The sequence below is a fragment of the Schistocerca americana genome, unplaced genomic scaffold (genome assembly GCF_021461395.2).
Source record: "Schistocerca americana isolate TAMUIC-IGC-003095 unplaced genomic scaffold, iqSchAmer2.1 HiC_scaffold_25, whole genome shotgun sequence".
In the NCBI taxonomy this organism is placed as follows: domain Eukaryota; kingdom Metazoa; phylum Arthropoda; class Insecta; order Orthoptera; family Acrididae; genus Schistocerca; species Schistocerca americana.
The window spans coordinates 292,575-308,805 of record NW_025725961.1 but is presented as its reverse complement, the minus strand read 5'-3'; positions in this window follow the sequence as shown (position 1 = coordinate 308,805).

Genomic DNA, 16,231 nt, shown 5'->3' with positions numbered 1-16,231 from the left:
GGCTCACAGGATAGGTTCAAATCATAGACTGTTAGAGTGTCAGTCCTCTTGTACTTAAGTCGCCATTGTGCCTTTTGTAATAAATTCGGATGCAATATCAGTGTTTCATCGTCAATAAGAAGGTCCAAGGGATACAGTAAACCTGAAGTGAAGCATCGGAATTTAAAACCGGACTCACAGGAGAGTTTCAAATCATAGAAAGTTAGAGTGCCAGTCCTCTTGTACTTGAGTCGGCATTGTGCCTTTTGAATTTAATTCCGAAGCAATTTCTGTGTTTCATCGTCAATAAGAAGTTCCAAGGTATACAGTAAACCTGAAGTGAAGCATCGGAATCTAAAACTGGACTCACCGGAGAGGTTCAAATCATAGGAAGTTAGAACGGCAGTCCTCTTGTACTTAAGTTGGCATTGTGCCTTTTGTATTAAATTCGGATGCAATTTCTGTGTTTCATCGTCAATAAGAAGGTCCAAGGGATACAGTAAACCTGAAGTGAAGCATCGGAATCTAAAACTGGACTCACAGGAGAGGTTCAAATCATAGAAAGTTAGAGTGTTTGTCCTCTTGTACTTAAGTCGGCATTGTGCCTTTTGAATTTAATTCCGATGCAATATCTGTGCTTCATCGTCAATACGAAAGTCCATGGCATACAGTAAACCTGAAGTGTAGCATCGGCATCTAAAACTGGACCCACAGGAGAGGTTCAAATCATAGAAAGTTAGAATTCTAGTTCTCTTGTACTTAAGTCGGCATTGTGCCTTTTGAATTTAATTCCGATGCAATTTCTGTGTTTCATCGTCATTCAGAAGGTCCAAGGTATACAGTAAACCCGAAGTGAAGCATCGGAATCCAAAACTGGAGGCGCAGGAGAGGTTCAAATCATAGAAAGTTAGAGTGTCAGTCCTTTTGTACTTAAGTCGGCATTGTGCCTTTTGTATAAAATTCGGATGCAATTTCTGTGTTTCATCGTCAATAAGAAGGTCCAAGGGATACAGTAAACCTGAAGTGAAGCATCGGAATCTAAAACTGGACTCACAGGAGAGGTTCAAATTATAGAAAGAGTGTCAGTCCTCTTGTACTTAAGTCGTACTTGTGCGTTTTGTATTAAATTCGGATGCAATTTCTGTCTTTCATCGTCAATAAGAAGGTACAAGGGATACAGTAAACCTGAAGTGAAGCATTGTAATCTAAAACTGACTCACAGGAGAGGTTCAAATCATAGAAAGTTAGAGTGTCAGTCCTCTTGTACTTAAGTCGGCATTGTGCCTTTTGAATTTAATTCCGATGCAATTTGTGTGTTTCATCGTCAATAAGAAGTTCCAATGTATACAGTAAATCTGAAGTGAAGCATCGGAATCTAATACTGGACCCACAGGAGAGGTTGAAATCATAGAAAGTGAGAGTGTCAGTTCTCCTTTACTTAAGTCGGCATTGTGCCTGTTGTATTAAATTCGGATGCAATTTCTGTGTTTCATCATCAATAAGAAGGTCCAAGGGATACAGTAAACCTGAAGTGAAGCATCGGAATCTAAAACTGGACTCACAGGAGAGGTTCAAATCTTAGAAAGTTAGAATTCCAGTTCTCTTGTACTTAAGTCGGCATTGTGCCTTTTGAATTTAAATCCGATGCAATTTCTGTGTTTCATCGTCAGTCAGAAGGTCCAACATATACAGTAAACCCGAAGTGAAGCATCGGAATCTAAAACTGGAGGCGCAGGAGAGGTTCAAATCATAGAAAGTTAGAGTGTCTGTCCTCTTGTACTTAAGTCGGCATTGTGCCTTTTGTATTAAATTCGGATGCAATTTCTGTGTTTCATCGCCAATAAGAAGGTCCAAGGGATACAGTAAACCTGAAGTGAATCATCGGAATCTAATACTGGACTCACAGGAGAGGTTCAAATCATAGAAAGTGAGAGTGTCAGTCCTCCTGTACTTAAGTCGGCATTGTGCCTGTTGTATTAAATTCGGATGCAATTTCTGTGTTTCATCGTCAATATGAAGGTCCAAGGTATACAGTAAACATGAAGTGAGGCTTCGGAATCTAAAACTGGACTCACAGGAGCGATTCAAATCATAGAACGTTAGAGTGCCTTCCTCTTGTACTTAAGTCGGCATTGTGCCTTTTGAATTTAATTCCGATGCAATATCTGTGCTTCATCGTCAATACGAAAGTCCATGGCATACAGTTAACCTGAAGTGTAGCATCGGCATCTAAAACTGGACCCACAGGAGAGGTTCAAATCATAGAAAGTTAGAATTCCAGTTCTCTTGTACTTAAGTCGGCATTGTGCCTTTTGAATTTAATTTCGATGCAATTTCTGTGTTTCATCGTCATTCAGAAGGTCCAAGGTATACAGTAAACCCGAAGTGAAGCATCGGAATCTAAAACTGGAGGCGCAGGAGAGGTTCAAATCATAGAAAGTTAGAGTGTCTGTCCTCTTGTACTTAAGTCGGCATTGTGCCTTTTGTATTAAATTCGGATGCAATTTCTGTGTTTTATCGTCAATATGAAGGTCCAAGGTATACAGTAAACCTGAAGTGAATCATCGGAATCTAAAACTGGACTCATAGGAGAGTTTCAAATCATTGAAAGTTAGAGTGCCACCCCTCTTGTACTTAAGTCGGCATTGTGCCTTTTGAATTTAATTCCGATGCAATCTCTGTGCTTCATCGTCAATAAGAGGGTCATTCGTTTACAGTAAACCTGAAGTGTAGCATCGGCATCTAAAACTGGACCCACAGGAGAGGTTCAAATCATTGAAAGTTAGAGTGCCAGTCCTCTTGTACTTAAGTCGGCATTGTGCGTTTAGAATTTAATTCCGATGCAATTTCTGTGTTCCATCGTCAATAAGAAGGTCCAAGGTATAGTGTAAACCTGAAGTGAAGCATCGGAATCTGAAACTGGACTCACAGGAGAGGTTCAAATCATAGAAAGTGAGAGTGTCAGTCCTCCTGTACTTAAGTCGGCATTGTGCCTTTTGTATTAAATTCGGATGCAATATCAGTGTTTCATCGTCAATAAGAAGGTCCAAGGGATACAGTAAACCTGAAGTGAAACATCGGAATTTGAAACCGGACTCACAGGAGAGGTTCAAATCATAGAAAGTTAGAGTGCCAGTCCTCTTGTACTTGAGTCGTCATTGTGCCTTTTGAATTTAATTCCGATGCAATTTCTGTGTTTCATCGTCAATAAGAAGTTCCAAGGTATACTGTAAACCTGAAGTGAAGCATCGGAATCTAAAACTGGACTCACAGGAGAGGTACAAATCATAGGAAGTTAGAACGGCAGTCCTCTTGTACTTAAGTTGGCATTGTGCCTTTTGTATTAAATTCGGATGCAATTTCTGTGTTTCATCGTCAATAAGAAGTTCCAAGGGATACAGTAAACCTGAAGTGAAGCATCGGAATCTAAAACTGGACTCACAGGAGAGGTTCAAATCATAGAAAGTTAGAGTGTCTGTCCTATTGTACTTAAGTCGGCATTGTGCCTTTTGAATTTAATTCCGATGCAATATCTGTGCTTCATCGTCAATACGAAAGTCCATGGCATACAGTAAACCTGAAGTGTAGCATCGGCATCTAAAACTGGACCCACAGGAGAGGTTCAAATCATAGAAAGTTAGAATTCCAGTTCTCATGTACTTAAGTCGGCATTGTGCCTTTTGAATTTAATTCCGATGCAATTTCTGTGTTTCATCGTCATTCAGAAGGTCCAAGGTATACAGTAAACCCGAAGTGAAGCATCGGAATCCAAAACTGGAGGCGCAGGAGAGGTTCAAATCATAGAAAGTTAGAGTGTCAGTCCTTTTGTACTTAAGTCGGCATTGTGCCTTTTGTATTAAATTCGGATGCAATTTCTGTATTTCATCGTCGTATACGAAGGTCCAAGGGATACAGTAAACCTGAAGTGAAGCATCGGAATCTGAAACTGGACTCACAGGAGAGGTTCAAATCATAGAAAGTTAGAGTGTCTGTCCTCTTGTACTTAAGTCGGCATTATGCCTCTTGTATTAAATTCGGATGCAATTTCTGTGTTTCATCGTCAATAAGAAGTTCCAAGGGATACAGTAAAACTGAGGTGAATCATCGGAATCTAAAACTGGATTCACAGGAGAGGTTCAAATCATAGAATATTAGAGTGTCAGTCCTCTTGTACCTAAGTCGGCATTGTGCCTTTTGAATTTAATTCCGATGCAATTACTGTGTTTCATCGTCAATAAGAAGTTCCAAGGTATACAGTAAACCTGAAGTGAAGCATCGGAATCTAAAACTGGTCCCACAGGAGAGGTTCAAATTATAGAAAGAGTGTCAGTCCTCTTGTACTTAAGTCGTACTTCTGCGTTTTGTATTAAATTCGGATGCAATTTCTGTCTTTCATCGTCAATAAGAAGGTACAAGGGATACAGTAAACCTGAAGTGAAGCATTGTAATCTAAAACTGGACTCACAGGAGAGGTTCAAATCATAGAAAGATAGAGTGTCAGTCCTCTTGTACTTAAGTCGGCATTGTGCCTTTTGAATTTAATTCCGATGCAATTTGTGTGTTTCATCGTCAATAAGAAGTTCCAAGGTATACAGTAAACCTGAAGTGAAGCATCGGAATCTAATACTGGACTCACAGGAGAGGTTCAAATCATAGAAAGTGAGAGTGTCAGTCCTCCTGTACTTAAGTCGGCATTGTGCCTGTTGTATTAAATTCGGATGCAATTTCTGTGTTTCATCATCAATAAGAAGGTCCAAGGGATACAGTAAACCTGAAGTGAAGCATCGGAATCTAAAACTGGACTCACAGGAGAGGTTCAAATCTTAGAAAGTTAGAATTCCTGTTCTCTTGTACTTAAGTCGGCATTGTGCCTTTTGAATTTAATTCCGATGCAATTTCTGTGTTTCATCGTCATTCAGAAGGTCCAAGGTATACAGTAAACCCGAAGTGAAGCATCGGAATCTAAAACTGGAGGCGCAGGAGAGGTTCAAATCATCGAAAGTTAGAGTGTCTGTCCTCTTGTACTTAAGTCGGCATTGTGCCTTTTGTATTAAATTCGGATGCAATTTCTGTGTTTCATCGCCAATGAGAAGGTCCAAGGGATACAGTAAACCTGAAGTGAAGCATCGGAATCTAACACTGGACTCACAGGAGAGGTTCAAATCATAGAAAGTGAGAGTGTCAGTCCTCCTGTACTTAAGTCGGCATTGTGCCTGTTGTATTAAATTCGGATGCAATTTCTGTTATTCATCGTCAATATGAAGGTCCAAGGTATACAGTAATCATGAAGTGAAGCTTCGGAATCTAAAACTGGACTCACAGGAGCGATTCAAATCATAGAACGTTAGAGTGCCTTCCTCTTGTACTTAAGTCGGCATTGTGCCTTTTGAATTTAATTCCGATGCAATATCTGTGCTTCATCGTAAATACGAAAGTCCATGGCATACAGTAAACCTGAAGTGTAGCATCGGCAACTAAATCTGGACCCACAGGAGAGGTTCAAATCATAGAAAGTTAGAATTCCAGTTCTCTTGTACTTAAGTCGGCATTGTGCCTTTTGAATTTAATTCCGATGCAATTTCTGTGTTTCATCGTCATTCAGAAGGTACAAGGTATACAGTAAACCCGAAGTGAAGCATCGGAATCTAAAACTGGAGGCGCAGGAGAGGTTCAAATCATAGAAAGTTAGAGTGTCTGTCCTCTTGTACTTAAGTCGGCATTGTGCCTTTTGTATTAAATTCGGATGCAATTTCTGTGTTTCATCGTCAATATGAAGGTCCAAGGTATACAGTAAACCTGAAGTGAATCATCGGAATCTAAAACTGGAGTCATAGGAGAGTTTCAAATCATAGAAAGTTAGAGTGCCAGCCCTCTTGTACTTAAGTCGGCATTGTGCCTTTTGAATTTAATTCCGATGCAATCTCTGTGCTTCATCGTCAATAAGAGGGTCATTCGTTTACAGTAAACCTGAAGTGTAGCATCGGCATCTAAAACTGGACCCACAGGAGAGGTTCAAATCATTGAAAGTTAGAGTGCCAGTCCTCTTGTACTTAAGTCGGCATTGTGCGTTTAGAATTTAATTCCGATGCAATTTCTGTGTTCCATCGTCAATAAGAAGGTCCAAGGTATAGTGTAAACCTGAAGTGAAGCATCGGAATCTGAAACTGGACTCACAGGAGAGGTTCAAATCATAGAAAGTGAGAGTGTCAGTCCTCCTGTACTTAAGTCGGCATTGTGCCTTTTGTATTAAATTCGGATGCAATATCAGTGTTTCATCGTCAATAAGAAGGTCCAAGGGATACAGTAAACCTGAAGTGAAACATCGGAATTTAAAACCGGACTCACAGGAGAGGTTCAAATCATAGAAAGTTAGAGTGCCAGTCCTCTTGTACTTGAGTCGTCATTGTGCCTTTTGAATTTAATTCCGATGCAATTTCTGTGTTTCATCGTCAATAAGAAGTTCCAAGGTATACTGTAAACCTGAAGTGAAGCATCGGAATCTAAAACTGGACTCACAGGAGAGGTACAAATCATAGGAAGTTAGAACGGCAGTCCTCTTGTACTTAAGTTGGCATTGTGCCTTTTGTATTAAATTCGGATGCAATTTCTGTGTTTCATCGTCAATAAGAAGTTCCAAGGGATACAGTAAACCTGAAGTGAAGCATCGGAATCTAAAACTGGACTCACAGGAGAGGTTCAAATCATAGAAAGTTAGAGTGTCTGTCCTATTGTACTTAAGTCGGCATTGTGCCTTTTGAATTTAATTCCGATGCAATATCTGTGCTTCATCGTCAATACGAAAGTCCATGGCATACAGTAAACCTGAAGTGTAGCATCGGCATCTAAAACTGGACCCACAGGAGAGGTTCAAATCATAGAAAGTTAGAATTCCAGTTCTCATGTACTTAAGTCGGCATTGTGCCTTTTGAATTTAATTCCGATGCAATTTCTGTGTTTCATCGTCATTCAGAAGGTCCAAGGTATACAGTAAACCCGAAGTGAAGCATCGGAATCCAAAACTGGAGGCGCAGGAGAGGTTCAAATCATAGAAAGTTAGAGTGTCTGTCCTCTTGTACTTAAGTCGGCATTGTGCCTTTTGTATTAAATTCGGATGCAATTTCTGTGTTTCATCGCCAATGAGAAGGTCCAAGGGATACAGTAAACCTGAAGTGAAGCATCGGAATCTAACACTGGACTCACAGGAGAGGTTCAAATCATAGAAAGTGAGAGTGTCAGTCCTCCTGTACTTAAGTCGGCATTGTGCCTGTTGTATTAAATTCGGATGCAATTTCTGTTATTCATCGTCAATATGAAGGTCCAAGGTATACAGTAATCATGAAGTGAAGCTTCGGAATCTAAAACTGGACTCACAGGAGCGATTCAAATCATAGAACGTTAGAGTGCCTTCCTCTTGTACTTAAGTCGGCATTGTGCCTTTTGAATTTAATTCCGATGCAATATCTGTGCTTCATCGTAAATACGAAAGTCCATGGCATACAGTAAACCTGAAGTGTAGCATCGGCAACTAAATCTGGACCCACAGGAGAGGTTCAAATCATAGAAAGTTAGAATTCCAGTTCTCTTGTACTTAAGTCGGCATTGTGCCTTTTGAATTTAATTCCGATGCAATTTCTGTGTTTCATCGTCATTCAGAAGGTACAAGGTATACAGTAAACCCGAAGTGAAGCATCGGAATCTAAAACTGGAGGCGCAGGAGAGGTTCAAATCATAGAAAGTTAGAGTGTCTGTCCTCTTGTACTTAAGTCGGCATTGTGCCTTTTGTATTAAATTCGGATGCAATTTCTGTGTTTCATCGTCAATATGAAGGTCCAAGGTATACAGTAAACCTGAAGTGAATCATCGGAATCTAAAACTGGAGTCATAGGAGAGTTTCAAATCATAGAAAGTTAGAGTGCCAGCCCTCTTGTACTTAAGTCGGCATTGTGCCTTTTGAATTTAATTCCGATGCAATCTCTGTGCTTCATCGTCAATAAGAGGGTCATTCGTTTACAGTAAACCTGAAGTGTAGCATCGGCATCTAAAACTGGACCCACAGGAGAGGTTCAAATCATTGAAAGTTAGAGTGCCAGTCCTCTTGTACTTAAGTCGGCATTGTGCGTTTAGAATTTAATTCCGATGCAATTTCTGTGTTCCATCGTCAATAAGAAGGTCCAAGGTATAGTGTAAACCTGAAGTGAAGCATCGGAATCTGAAACTGGACTCACAGGAGAGGTTCAAATCATAGAAAGTGAGAGTGTCAGTCCTCCTGTACTTAAGTCGGCATTGTGCCTTTTGTATTAAATTCGGATGCAATATCAGTGTTTCATCGTCAATAAGAAGGTCCAAGGGATACAGTAAACCTGAAGTGAAACATCGGAATTTAAAACCGGACTCACAGGAGAGGTTCAAATCATAGAAAGTTAGAGTGCCAGTCCTCTTGTACTTGAGTCGTCATTGTGCCTTTTGAATTTAATTCCGATGCAATTTCTGTGTTTCATCGTCAATAAGAAGTTCCAAGGTATACTGTAAACCTGAAGTGAAGCATCGGAATCTAAAACTGGACTCACAGGAGAGGTACAAATCATAGGAAGTTAGAACGGCAGTCCTCTTGTACTTAAGTTGGCATTGTGCCTTTTGTATTAAATTCGGATGCAATTTCTGTGTTTCATCGTCAATAAGAAGTTCCAAGGGATACAGTAAACCTGAAGTGAAGCATCGGAATCTAAAACTGGACTCACAGGAGAGGTTCAAATCATAGAAAGTTAGAGTGTCTGTCCTATTGTACTTAAGTCGGCATTGTGCCTTTTGAATTTAATTCCGATGCAATATCTGTGCTTCATCGTCAATACGAAAGTCCATGGCATACAGTAAACCTGAAGTGTAGCATCGGCATCTAAAACTGGACCCACAGGAGAGGTTCAAATCATAGAAAGTTAGAATTCCAGTTCTCATGTACTTAAGTCGGCATTGTGCCTTTTGAATTTAATTCCGATGCAATTTCTGTGTTTCATCGTCATTCAGAAGGTCCAAGGTATACAGTAAACCCGAAGTGAAGCATCGGAATCCAAAACTGGAGGCGCAGGAGAGGTTCAAATCATAGAAAGTTAGAGTGTCAGTCCTTTTGTACTTAAGTCGGCATTGTGCCTTTTGTATTAAATTCGGATGCAATTTCTGTATTTCATCGTCGTATACGAAGGTCCAAGGGATACAGTAAACCTGAAGTGAAGCATCGGAATCTGAAACTGGACTCACAGGAGAGGTTCAAATCATAGAAAGTTAGAGTGTCTGTCCTCTTGTACTTAAGTCGGCATTATGCCTCTTGTATTAAATTCGGATGCAATTTCTGTGTTTCATCGTCAATAAGAAGTTCCAAGGGATACAGTAAAACTGAGGTGAATCATCGGAATCTAAAACTGGATTCACAGGAGAGGTTCAAATCATAGAATATTAGAGTGTCAGTCCTCTTGTACCTAAGTCGGCATTGTGCCTTTTGAATTTAATTCCGATGCAATTACTGTGTTTCATCGTCAATAAGAAGTTCCAAGGTATACAGTAAACCTGAAGTGAAGCATCGGAATCTAAAACTGGACCCACAGGAGAGGTTCAAATTATAGAAAGAGTGTCAGTCCTCTTGTACTTAAGTCGTACTTCTGCGTTTTGTATTAAATTCGGATGCAATTTCTGTCTTTCATCGTCAATAAGAAGGTACAAGGGATACAGTAAACCTGAAGTGAAGCATTGTAATCTAAAACCGGACTCACAGGAGAGGTTCAAATCATAGAAAGATAGAGTGTCAGTCCTCTTGTACTTAAGTCGGCATTGTGCCTTTTGAATTTAATTCCGATGCAATTTGTGTGTTTCATCGTCAATAAGAAGTTCCAAGGTATACAGTAAACCTGAAGTGAAGCATCGGAATCTAATACTGGACTCACAGGAGAGGTTCAAATCATAGAAAGTGAGAGTGTCAGTCCTCCTGTACTTAAGTCGGCATTGTGCCTGTTGTATTAAATTCGGATGCAATTTCTGTGTTTCATCATCAATAAGAAGGTCCAAGGGATACAGTAAACCTGAAGTGAAGCATCGGAATCTAAAACTGGACTCACAGGAGAGGTTCAAATCTTAGAAAGTTAGAATTCCTGTTCTCTTGTACTTAAGTCGGCATTGTGCCTTTTGAATTTAATTCCGATGCAATTTCTGTGTTTCATCGTCATTCAGAAGGTCCAAGGTATACAGTAAACCCGAAGTGAAGCATCGGAATCTAAAACTGGAGGCGCAGGAGAGGTTCAAATCATCGAAAGTTAGAGTGTCTGTCCTCTTGTACTTAAGTCGGCATTGTGCCTTTTGTATTAAATTCGGATGCAATTTCTGTGTTTCATCGCCAATGAGAAGGTCCAAGGGATACAGTAAACCTGAAGTGAAGCATCGGAATCTAACACTGGACTCACAGGAGAGGTTCAAATCATAGAAAGTGAGAGTGTCAGTCCTCCTGTACTTAAGTCGGCATTGTGCCTGTTGTATTAAATTCGGATGCAATTTCTGTTATTCATCGTCAATATGAAGGTCCAAGGTATACAGTAATCATGAAGTGAAGCTTCGGAATCTAAAACTGGACTCACAGGAGCGATTCAAATCATAGAACGTTAGAGTGCCTTCCTCTTGTACTTAAGTCGGCATTGTGCCTTTTGAATTTAATTCCGATGCAATATCTGTGCTTCATCGTAAATACGAAAGTCCATGGCATACAGTAAACCTGAAGTGTAGCATCGGCAACTAAATCTGGACCCACAGGAGAGGTTCAAATCATAGAAAGTTAGAATTCCAGTTCTCTTGTACTTAAGTCGGCATTGTGCCTTTTGAATTTAATTCCGATGCAATTTCTGTGTTTCATCGTCATTCAGAAGGTACAAGGTATACAGTAAACCCGAAGTGAAGCATCGGAATCTAAAACTGGAGGCGCAGGAGAGGTTCAAATCATAGAAAGTTAGAGTGTCTGTCCTCTTGTACTTAAGTCGGCATTGTGCCTTTTGTATTAAATTCGGATGCAATTTCTGTGTTTCATCGTCAATATGAAGGTCCAAGGTATACAGTAAACCTGAAGTGAATCATCGGAATCTAAAACTGGAGTCATAGGAGAGTTTCAAATCATAGAAAGTTAGAGTGCCAGCCCTCTTGTACTTAAGTCGGCATTGTGCCTTTTGAATTTAATTCCGATGCAATCTCTGTGCTTCATCGTCAATAAGAGGGTCATTGATTTACAGTAAACCTGAAGTGTAGCATCGGCATCTAAAACTGGACCCACAGGAGGGGTTCAAATCATTGAAAGTTAGAGTGCCAGTCCTCTTGTACTTAAGTCGGCATTGTGCGTTTAGAATTTAATTCCGATGCAATTTCTGTGTTCCATCGTCAATAAGAAGGTCCAAGGTATAGTGTAAACCTGAAGTGAAGCATCGGAATCTGAAACTGGACTCACAGGAGAGGTTCAAATCATAGAAAGTGAGAGTGTCAGTCCTCCTGTACTTAAGTCGGCATTGTGCCTTTTGTATTAAATTCGGATGCAATATCAGTGTTCCAACGTCAATAAGAAGGTCCAAGGGATACCGTAAACCTGAAGTGAAGCATCGGAATTTAAAACCGGACTCACATGAGAGGTTCAAATCATAGAAAGTTAGAGTGCCCGTCCTCTTGTACTTGAGTCGGCATTGTGCCTTTTGAATTTAATTCCGATGCAATTTCTGTGTTTCATCGTCAATAAGAAGTTCCAAGGTATACAGTAAACCTGAAGTGAAGCATCGGAATCTAAAACTGGACTCACAGGAGAGGTTCAAATCATAGGAAGTTAGAACGGCAGTCCTCTTGTACTTAAGTTGGCATTGTGCCTTTTGTATTAAATTCGGATGCAATTTCTGTGTTTCATCGTCAATATGAAGGTCCAAGGTGCACAGTAAACAAGAAAGGAAGCATCGGAATCTAAAACTGGACTCACAGGAGCGATTCAAATCATAGAACGTTAGAGTGCCTTCCTCTTGTACTTAAGTCGGCATTGTGCCTTTTGAATTTAATTCCGATGCAATATCTGTGCTTCATCGTCAATACGAAAGTCCATGGCATACAGTAAACCTGAAGTGTAGCTTCGGCATCTAAAACTGGACCCACAGGAGAGATTCAAATCATAGAAAGTTAGAATTCCAATTCTCTTGTACTTAAGCCGGCATTGTGCCTTTTGAATTTAGTTCCGATGCAATTTCTGTGTTTCATCGTCATTCAGAAGGTCCAAGGTATACAGTAAACCCGAAGTGGAGCATCGGAATCTAAAACTGGAGGCGCAGGAGAGGTTCAAATCATAGAAAGTTAGAGTGTCTGTCCTCTTGTACTTAAGTCGGCATTGTGCCTTTTGTATTAAATTTGGATGCCATTTCTGTGTTTCATCGCCAATAAGAAGGTCCAAAGGATACAGTAAACCTGAAGTAAAGCATCGGAATCTAAAACTGGACTCACAGGAGAGGTTCAAATCATAGAAAGTCAGTGTGTCAGTCCTTTTGTACTTAAGTCGGCATTTTGCCTTTTGTATTAAATTAGGATGCAATTTCTGTGTTACATCGTCAATAAGAAGTTCCAAGGGATACAGTAAACCTGAGGTGAATCATCGGAATCTAAAACTGGATTCACAGGAGAGGTTCAAATCATAGAAAATTAGAGTGTCAGTCCACTTGTACTTAAGTCGGCATTGTGCCTTTTGAATTTAATTCCGATGCAATTTCTGTGTTTCACCGTCAATAAGAAGTTCCAAGGTATACTGTAAACCTGAAGTGAAGCATCGGAATCTAAAACTGGGCTCACAGGAGAGGTTCAAATTCTAGAAAGAGTGTCAGTCCTCTTGTACTTAAGTCGGAAATGTGCGTTTTGTATTCAATTCGGATGCAATTTCTGTCTTTCATCGTCAATAAGAAGGTCCAAGGGATACAGTAAACCTGAAGTGAAGCATCGGAATTTAAAACCGGACTCACAGGAGAGGTTCAAATCATAGAAAGTTAGAGTGCCAGTCCTCTTGTACTTAAGTCGGCATTGTGCCTTTTGATTTTAATTCCGATGCAATTTCTGTGTTTCATCGTCAATAAGAAGTTCCAAGGTATACAGTAAACCTGAAGTGAAGCATCGGAATGTAAAACTGGACTCACAGGAGAGGTTCAAATCAAAGAAAGTTAGAGTGTCTGTCCTCTTGTACTAAAGTCGGCTCTGTGCCTTTTGTATTAAATTCGGATGCAATTTCTGTGTTTCATCGTCAATAAGAAGGTCCAAGGTATACTGTAAACCTGAAGTGAAGCATCGGAATCTGAAACTGGACTCACAGGAGAGGTTCAAATCACAATAAGTTAGTGTGTCAGTCCTCTTGTTCTGAGGTCGGCATTGTGCCTCTTGTTTTAAATTCGGATCCAATTTCTGTGTTTCATCGTCAATAAGATGTTCCAAGGATACAGTAATCCTGAAATGAAGCATCGGAATCTAAATCTGGACTCACAGGAGAGGTTCAAATCATAGAAAGTTAGAGTGTCAGTCCTCTTGTACTTAAGTCGGCATTGTGCCTTTTGAATTTAATTACGATGCAATTTCTGTGCCTTTTGTATTAAATTCGGATGCAATTTCTGTGTTTCATCGTCAATAAGAAGGTCCAAGGGATACAGTAAACCTGAAGTGAAGCATCGGAATCTAATACTGGGCTCACAGGAGAGGTTCAAATCGTAGGAAGTTAAAGTGTCAGTCCTCTTGTACTTAAGTCGCCATTGTGTCTTTTGTATTAAATTCGGATGCAATTTCAGTGTTTCATCGTCAATAAGAAGGTCCAAGGGATGCAGTAAACCTGAAGTGAAGCATCGGAATTTAAAACCGGACTCACAGGAGAGGTTCAAATCATAGAAAGTTAGAGTGCCAGTCCTCTTGTACTTAAGTCGGCATTGTGCCTTTTGAATTTAATTCCGATGCAATATCTGTGTTTCATCGTCAATCAGAAGTTCCAAGGTATACAGTAAACCTGAAGTGAAGCATCGGAATCTAAAACTGGACTCACAGGAGAGGTTCAAATCATAGAAAGTTAGAATTCCAGTTCTATTGTACTTAAGTCGGCATTGTGACTTTTGAATTGAATTCCGATGCAATTTCTGTGTTTCATCGTCATTCAGAAGGTCCAAGGTATACAGTAAACCCGAAGTGAAGCATCGGAATCTAAAACTGGAGGCGCAGGAGAGGTTCAAATCATAGAAAGTTAGAGTGTCTGTCCTCTTGTACTTAAGTCGGCATTGTGCCTATTGTATTAAATTCGGATGCAATTTCTGTGTTTTATCGCCAATAAGAAGGTCCAAGGGATACAGTAAACCTGAAGTGAAGCTTCGGAATCTAATACTGGACTCACAGGAGAGGTTCAAATCATAGAAAGTGAGAGTGTCAGTCCTCCTGTACTTTAGTCGGCATTGTGCCTGTTGTATTAAATTCGGATGCAATTTCTGTGTTTCATCGTCAATATGAAGGTCCAAGGTATACAGTAAACATGAAGTGAAGCATCGGAATCTAAAACTGGACTCACAGGAGCGATTCAAATCATAGAACGTTAGAGTGCCTTCCTCTTGTACTTAAGTCGGCATTGTGCCTTTTGAATTTAATTCCGATGCAATATCTGTGCTTCATCGTCAATACGAAAGTCCATGGCATACAGTAAACCTGAAGAGTAGCATCGGCATCTAAAACTGGACCCACAGGAGAGGTTCAAATCATATGAAGTTAGAATTCCAGTTCTCTTGTACTTAAGTCGGCATTGTGCCTTTTGAATTTAATTCCGATGCAATTTCTGTGTTTCATCGTCATTCAGAAGGTCCAAGGTATACAGTAAACCCAAAGTGAAACATCGGAATCTAAAACTGGATGCGCAGGAGAGGTTCAAATCATAGAAATTTAGAGTGTCTGTCCTCTTGTACTTAAGTCGGCATTGTGCCTTTTGTATTAAATTCAGATGCAATTTCTGTGTTTCATCGCCAATAAGAAGTTCCAAGGTATACAGTAAACCTGAAGTGAAGCATCGGAATCTAAAACTGGACTCACAGGAGAAGTTCAAATCCTAGAAAGTGAGAGAGTTAGTCGTATTGTACATAAGTCGGCATTGTGCCTTTTGTATTAAATGGGGATTCAATTTCTGTGTTTCATCGTCAATAAGAAGGTCCAAGGGATACAGTAAACCTGAAGTGAATCATCGGAATCTAAAACTGGACTCATAGGAGAGTTTCAAATCATAGAAAGTTAGAGTGCCAGTCCTCTTGTACTTAAGTCGGCATTGTGCCTTTTGAATTTAATTCCGATGCATTCTCTGTGCTTCATCGTCAATAAGAGGGTCATTGGTTTACAGTAAACCTGAAGTGTAGCATCGGCATCTAAAACTGGACCCACAGGAGAGCTGCAAATCAATGAAAGTTAGAGTGCCAGTCTTCTTGTACTTAAGTCGGCATTGTGCGTTTAGAATTTAATTCCGATGCAATTTCTGTGTTCCATCGTCAATAAGAAGGTCCATGGTATAGTGTAAACCTGAAGTGAAGCTTCGGAATCTGTAACTGGACTCACTGGAGAGGTTCAAATCATAGAAAGTTAGAGTCTCAGTCCTCATGTACTTAAGTGGGCATTGTGCCTTTTATATTAAGTTCGGAAGCAATTTCTGTGTTTCATCGTCAATAAGAAGGTCAAAGGGATACAGTAAACCTGAAGCTAAGCATCGGAACCTAATACTGTGCTCACAGGATAGGTTCAAAACATAGACTGTTAGAGTATCAGTCCTCTTGTACTTAAGTCGGCATTGTGACTTTTGAATTTAATTCCGATGCAATATCTGTGCTTCATCGTCAATACGAAAGTCCATGGCATACAGTAAACCTGATGTGTAGCATCGGCATCTAAAACTGGACCCACAGGAGAGGTTCAAATCATAGAAAGTTAGAATTCCAGTTCTCTTGTACTTAAGTCGGCATTGTGCCTTTTGAATTTAATTCCGATGCAATTTCTGTGTTTAATCGTCATTCAGAAGGTCCAAGGTATACAGTAAACCCGAAGTGAAGCATCGGAATCTAAAACTGGAGGCGCAGGAGAGGTTCAAATCATAGAAAGTTAAAGTGTCTTTCCTCTTGTACTTAAGTCGGCATTGTGCCTTTTGTATTAAATTCGGATGCAATTTCTGTGTTTCATCGCCAATAAGAAGGTCCAAGGGATACAGTAAACCTGA